Genomic DNA, 7,693 nt, shown 5'->3' with positions numbered 1-7,693 from the left:
TAATCATGGTAGTGGTTGCCTCTTACCTCAGCCACAGGGAAGCCTTGGGCACAGTGGTGTGTTCCTATTATACCAAGGGACACCTGGGAGCACAAGTAGGAGGATGGCAGGCGAGGCCCACCTGGGCATGAAAGGAAACTCTACTTTGAAAATAACCAATGTAAAGAGGCTAGAGGCATGGCTCAAGTGGGAGAATGTGGGCCTAGCAAGCATGAGGCCCTGAGTTCAATCCTCAGAAATAAAAACTTAAAAAAGAAAAACATAGGACTACAACAGTTTTGAATAGAAAGTCCTTTGCGATTACTTGGTCTGCTTTCCACATTTTATATGAGGAAACTGAAAGAAGAGCAGAGCCACACAGATTTGGGTCAGGTTCAAATCTTGGCACTCACTGCTAAGATGCACTATATAAAAGTCAAGCTTATAAGAGCACCAGCTCTTCCTGGAGCTTAAGTTCATGGGCTTTAGTCTTGCTTGTCCTTATTAATTTGTGAGCTATAAGACCTTAAGATAATTATTAATCTTTCCTGTGTTCTACCTCAAGGTTTATATAATAACAAAAATGTATGTAAAGCATATATATCATTATGGTTGCTTACTGTCAGCATAATCCTAGTAAATACCTATTTTTGCTAGAATTTTTGGAGAGTGGATATAAATGAAACAGTATGGTATTGAGAATTTGGTGAATTCTTTTAACGATAGTAGTACTGGCTCAGGAAAACTCAACATCAGAAACTAAATCTTAACTCCTCCTGTCTTGAATGCTGAGTTGTACAAGAATGTGGTAGTCTGTTTTATATAACTGGTTCATCTTAACGTACATATAGGTGAGTGATGAGAGTATAGAAGGATGCCATATTTGTTATTTAATTAAAATACTTGCCATTCTGGTCAACTTTGTGACATTTTATTTCTTTATGTATTCTATTTTTTTTTTTCTTACACACCTGCCTATAATCTTAGCTGCTTGAAGAGGCTGAGTTTGAAGTTCAAAGTCAGTACCAGCAGGCAAGTCCTTGAAACTCTTATCTCCAATTAACCACCCAAACTGCAGAAGTGGAGCTCAACTAGTAGAGCACCAGCCTTGAGCAAAAAATCTCAGGGACAGTGCCCAGGCCCAGAGTCCAAGTCCTAGGACCCATACACACGCACAAAAATGAAATTGCTAATTGAAACGCAGAGTAAAATTTTTTAAAAATCTACACAAAGCCGTGTTTTGGTAAGTGCAGACCCAGAGGTAAGCATAGAATTAAAGTGAATTTATCGTTTGTGCTACGGTCATCATTGCAGTTACTGAGTCCTAGTCCATTGGTTTTAGAGAGTAAGAAGGCCCTCAGCATTAGAAACAGAGACAGATTCTCCCCAAAATAAAACAACATTGTAAAATTGAAAGAAGGAAAGCACCTCCCCCCCCCCCCAACCAAACGCTACTGAAAGCAGTTGCGGGCAGTAGCTATAAAAAGCTCTGACTAGCTTCCTTGAAAGGAAAAGATAGACAAAGGATTGGCTGTGTAGATAACCACACATGTACACATGACCTTCTGCTTCTCGTGTGCACAGTATCTTGCTGTCCTCAGTGTTGAACACTGCAGCAGATGGTGGAGAGTTATATGTTCCTATAATGTCAATGTATCATGAATGCTCAAATATCTAAAATCTTGTCCATTTGAATGTCTTCCAGTCTTTTATTAAGGATTTTGGCTCTCTTCTCATATGCTTAAACTTGTACTTTAAAGGTTAATTGCTTCTGCTAAAATCTATTTTGTCACTAAGTTATGTTAGAATGAACATCTAAGAATAGGAACACAGGAAAATTGTGCTGGGAGCAGAAACTCATTAAAAAAAAGATATAATATTAGATGGACCTTATCTTATCTTCTAGCAGCCTGGATATTAGGAAAATATATGAAGTGTTTGTTCTCCTAATCTGCTATCTTTTATAACAAACATGGTGAAGAAAACTAATGTAGTCAGATACAGATGGCTCATACCTGTAATTCTGCCTTCTCAGGGAGGCTGAAATCTGACAATTGCAATTTGAAGCCAGCCAGGAAGATAAATCTTAAAGACTATTACCTCCACTTAACCAGCAAAAAGCTGGAAGTGGAGGTGTGGCTCAAGTGGTAGATTCCCAGCCTTAAGCAAATGAAAAAACTGAGCAGGAACATAAGGTCCTGATAAGTTCAAACCCCAGAACAGGCACCAAAATAAATAAATAAATAAATAAATACAATGTACAGGAAACTGTTTATGCTGTCCTTCAATCTGGGAACTGCTTTTCCTGTGGAACACTACACTAAAGCACACTAACTTCTTTCCTACATCTAAGTGTTTGGAATTGGACTTCTGGCTGCCTGCTTGGTCAGCATCTTATCCTTCCCAAAGATACACCTAATTTTACTGTCATTAAAGAAAAGCTGGTACCAGCTCCAGTGCCAAAAGTGTTCACTGTTAGCCTTGGGCCAATCAGCACCTCCCATTTCCCTTGGTCACAGTCATTGGTTCAGGAATAGATACGTGACCTGGACAGCCCATCCAGGATGATTGCTAGGATTATGGCTTTGAACTCTGAGGTTTGAGTTATAAACTTACTATAAAACTTTATCCTTTGAGTCATCTACCTTGAAACATGTGCATTTTAAGATGCTTACTTGCATCCCTGCCCACTACCATTAGGTGCCCAAAGTTGGGTACAGCTCACAAACACTGGCATCTAGTAGTGGCAACAGACAATTATGGCTCCAGAAATGGACAAATGCTCCTAAGGCACAAAACTGTAGCTGAGAGATGGCTCTTGGTCTTACAGAAACTCTAACTTAAGTCTAAGTCTTGTAAAAATGGGCAATTTGGAGATGTGTTTTTAGAGGGAAAAAATAGAACCCTATTTGCTTTCTAAATCAGAAGCTAAGAGATGAGGAGGTACCCCAGCTCTGAACCTGCTTGAAACTTTCAGCCTACATAGACCCCTTCTAAGAGGCAGGACAAATAACTCTCTTCTGGCTATTGGACATGCCCACTGTTGGAGAAAGTTCACTGTACAATCTGAGAGGATGAATATTGACTGGTTGAGAAGCAACTTTTATTATAAGTCATTATTTCCTAGCTAATCATGGTGGCTCATGCTTATAATCCTAGCTAATCAAGAGGCAGACAGAGATCAGGAGGACTGTAGCTCAAGGCCAGCCAAGGCATCTCAACCAATAAAAAACTAGATGCAGCAGTTCACACTCATCATCCTAGCATTAAAGGAAATAAGAGGACTGTGGTCCATGTCTACCTGAGAATAAGTGCAAGACCCTACTTGGAAAATTTAAAAAGTAACAAAACCCAAAAGGACTGCAGACCTGGATCAACTGGTAGAGTACCTGGGTTCAGACCATCAAAAAATGTTATTTCCTTTAGAAATGCGCAACTATTTCAGTAGTTACTCCCCTTATTTCCCTTACTTATGAAATAGTAATTAAAATGCCTGTACAGTTAAAGAAAATTAAGCAATTCTTATCTTTATTACATTCTATTACAGAGAGTCTTCAGATAACCAGGATCATTACTGCTATACATAATATTCTGGCTTTCCTCCCCAAGAACTAAAATCATATACCAGAAATAGATTCTTCTTTTCATCTATTCTTTGTTTCCTCAGTGAATGTGAGAGAAAGGGAAAGGGAGAGAAGGCTGGTATGTGGTGTCTTTTCTATTCTGAACTTTTAACAGGCTAAATTCAAAGTCTTTGTAGATAGTAGAGGAGTCATTTTGGTTCAGACTATTCAGGTTTGCCCTATTGAAAGAAAATGTCTTCATTTTGATGGGGAAATAACCACCAAAGAGTTAGAATTTTTTCTGTGGGTCAGATAGATTCTGGAACCATGATATGTCTGCACATATGAGCATCATTATAGATGTTTTTGTTGGGTAGCAATTAAGCCCTTTAGTTCTCCCAAAGTAATTAATAATCCATTTATAAAGGTGGGAGCAGCAGGATTTGAGAATTTTATATTTACAAGAAAGGCAAACTGTCACATGCAGCACATTTGGAGGTTTCTGTAATCTTAGAATGTTGATTCCCTATGCTCATCTGCAAATGGATCTTGGAAACTTATTAGGTGGTACTAGAAAAGGAGCACACTTACTTGTTTATTTATTTTTCTTTTGGTGCCAGACCTGGGGCTTAAACCCTGGACTTCATGTCCTTGCTTGACTTTTTTACTCAAAGCTGGTTCTCTACCACTTGAACCACAGCTCCCCTTGTGGATTTTTGCTAGTTAATTGGAAATCAGAGTCTCATGGACTTCTCTGCCCAGACTGGTTTTGAACTAGAGTCCTTATATCTCAGCTTCCTCATTGATATCTACGGTTACAGGCATGAGCCAACAGAACCAAGCATTGTTCCTATACCTTTGACAAAGAACAGTCCTGTATCCTAAAGGGTCATCCTCTTTGACCATGTGTGCAGCTTTGGGGGGACACCCACCTAGCCAGCCAGATGAGCTCAGTTGATGTTGGTGATCAATAAGTTGACAGATGCTATAGTCAGATGGCCTCAACATCTGAGGATCTGTTTTTATTAAAGAAAGTCATACTTTTTACCTTATCTGTGCGAAGTGAAATAAAAATTTTCTTTGCAGATCCTTCAAGAGTACTGACTACCTACATGCAAAATCAAATCTTGGCAAGCATGGGTCTTATTCACAGAGGGTTAATTCTCTCTGGTGGTAAACAGCTAGAATAATGTGGAAAGAGAAATTGCTACAAGCCACACAATTAAGGTTGTTTTATTTAATTCCTTGGCATAAAGAAGAAATAGCAAACAGAGTATCTTGCCAATTCTGAGTGGAGAGGCACTCTAAGATACTTACCCGTGCCTGCCCAGTGCTTCTACGCCAGTGAACACAAGGTTAAATAAGAGTAAGGCATTGGAGAGACATAACCCTAACTCTCTAGAAAAAATACTGTTAGAAAGCTGGATATAAGCTGGGTGCCAGTGGCTTACACCTGTCATCCTAGCAAATCAGGAGGCTCAGACTTGAGAATCATGATTCAAAGCCAGCCTGAGCAGGAAAATTCCATGAGACTTTTTATCTCAAATTAACCAGCAAAAAGCCAGAAGTGGAGATATGGCTCAAGTGGCAGAGTGCCAGCTTTGCATGAAAAAGCTAAGAGAGACAGTGACCAGGCCCTGTGTTCAAGCCCCAATACCAGAACAACAGCAATGAAAAGTCAGTATCTTAATCCCCTAGCCTTTCCCTATTTCTCCCCCTTTTGTCTTGCCCAGAAGCCAGATGCTGCTTTCCATCTCCTTCAGCCCCTCCCCCTGGGGCCTCTGCTCCTTCCTCTCCTGCCATTATTGCCATGGCTACCCTTGGTTGAGTTGACTTTCACAATGTAGTTGCTGCAGGTACTGTTGGTCCCCAAGCCAGCATTACAGTCTCACCCAACAGGTGCCCTCCATTCTTCCAGACTAGGAGAGGAAACAAATTCACACAGATTTAAGTGTCTGCTCTGAGAATGGAAAGACTTCAAAAAGTTCCACCATAAGTGTCTCTCTAGTTGGTCATATTGAGGCTGCTTAGAGAAGATAACCAAGGCATGTATGGCCTCTTTATGGGGCCTCCTATACACAGGGTGCCTCTTTGAGGTTCCTTTCTGCCCCTACTCCCTAGGAAGAGGAACTCTGCTGAGAATCTTAGGGTTCTGAGTTTTCAGGTTAAGGCTGCTTATGAATTCCCCAAGAGACTTTGAGCTACTTGCAAAGTCTGCTTTCTTTTGTTCTTTATGGAAATTTGATAAACATCAATTACAAGAATCAGGGAATGACCATTTCCTTCTCCTTTTTCCCCTCTTTCCTTCCCTCCTTCCCCATGCTCTCTGTCATTTCTTAATCATTGACTCTTGGTTGCGCTTCCTAAATTTCTCCAAATACAACCTTGACATTTCTTTACCAGGGTTCCTAAGTCATATTTGTAGGTTCTGTTTTGATCTGATTTCCTTCTGGCCTGCTAAAGGCTGAGAGCCTCACCCAGCAGAGTGATCCTGTCCTCTTTTTGCTCCCAGCTTCAGGACAGCAAGAAAAGTCCTAGCCTCTGTTTGCTAGGATAAATAAGCTTTCCAATGGGAAGCTTGGCTTTCCAGGAAGGAGCAGAGATGAAAGATTTTTCTGCTTCTCTGGAGAAATAGAAGCCTCACCTATTGCTGTTGGGGAACTATACTTTTGAATAGACTCAGAGCTCTTCCCTGGGAAAAATAAAGTATGGGACTCCACTCTTCAAGGAGACCCAGAGCACTCTCCAACAACAATATTCATTCATCCATTCATTCGAAGGTGGAGCCAGGAACTTACTCAGGGAAGTGTGTCTGTTGCTGAGGGAAAAGCCCTGTAGTGTGCTCAAAAGGGACAGTAGAGCCAGGCACCAGTGGCTCATGGGTGTAATCCTAGCTACTCAGGAGGCTGAGATCTGAGGATCACACTTCAAAGTCAACCCGGGCAAAAAAGTTGGTGAGATTCTTACCTCCAATTCACCACCAGAAAACTGGAAGTGGAATTGTGGCTCAAAGTCGTACAGCACTAGCCTTGAGCAGAAGAGTTCAGGGACAGCACCCAGGCCTTGAGTTCAAGTCCCACAACTGACAATAAAAAGAGAAAGAAAGAAAGCAGGGAAGGAGGGAGGGAGGGAGGAAGGGAGGGAGAGAGAGAGAGGGAGGAGAGGAGAGGGAGGCAGGGAGGAAGGAAGGAAGGAAGAAAGCAGTGTGGTGGAGAGTAGACTGTGATACTGAGAAACTTTAATCTGTGGCTTTTTTTTTCAACACCTACAGGTCTTCATGAAATTAGCAACCAAGGCACTGAACTGTCAAATTGTTATCCTTTTAAATTCATCTATATAGATTACATAAAGAAATTGCCTAAAAACCTTTTCCTCATTTTTAAAATTTCTTTTTTCTTGTTTTGGAGGCACTGAGGTTTGTACTCAAGATCTTGTTTTTCTAGGTGAGTGCTCTACCACTGGAGCCATATGATTTAAAAAAAAAACCAATTGTATTAGTCCATTTTATGTTACTATATCAAAAGTATATGATATAGTAGCCAGTTTTATTAGTCCATTTTGTGTTACTATATCAAAAGTACTTGAGAATAAGTCATTTATAAAGGCAGGAAGTTACTTCATCTCACAGTTATGGAGGTCCAAGATCTTGGATATATTGCAATAGAACAGAGAAATGTTAAAGGGAACCCATTCCTATTCAGTGGGCCTCACTTTTTAATACTTCCACTCTGGGACCAAAAGCCCAGCAGGTGTAACTTTCTGGATATTCAAATCATTGCACGAGTCGCCTGGATGACAAGGTGGTAGACAGATCATTGGTTTGTGCCAGGGATATCATTGTGAACAGCCCACAGCTCTACCTTCAGAACACTGAAATGCCCAGCTGTTAGTTCCACAGCAAGGTTATGGGCCTGCCATGACTGCCCTCTGTACTGGGTGACAATGGTCATTACAGGACAATACCTTGGTCTCTATTGGGTGTAGATGGAACAGGCTGTTAAATCCTAATTCTTCTCTTGACAAAATTTCTTAACTCCTTAAAAATCCCACTAGTCAAATGTAGAGAAGAAATATCAGGCTGGTAATCACAGCTATGTTCAAGGATAGCCTAAGCAATAAGCCAGAGCTGGGCACTGGTGGCTTACACCTAT

Source organism: Perognathus longimembris, chromosome 3 (genome assembly GCF_023159225.1).
Source record: "Perognathus longimembris pacificus isolate PPM17 chromosome 3, ASM2315922v1, whole genome shotgun sequence".
NCBI lineage: Eukaryota > Metazoa > Chordata > Mammalia > Rodentia > Heteromyidae > Perognathus > Perognathus longimembris.
This window is presented reverse-complemented; position numbering follows the sequence as displayed.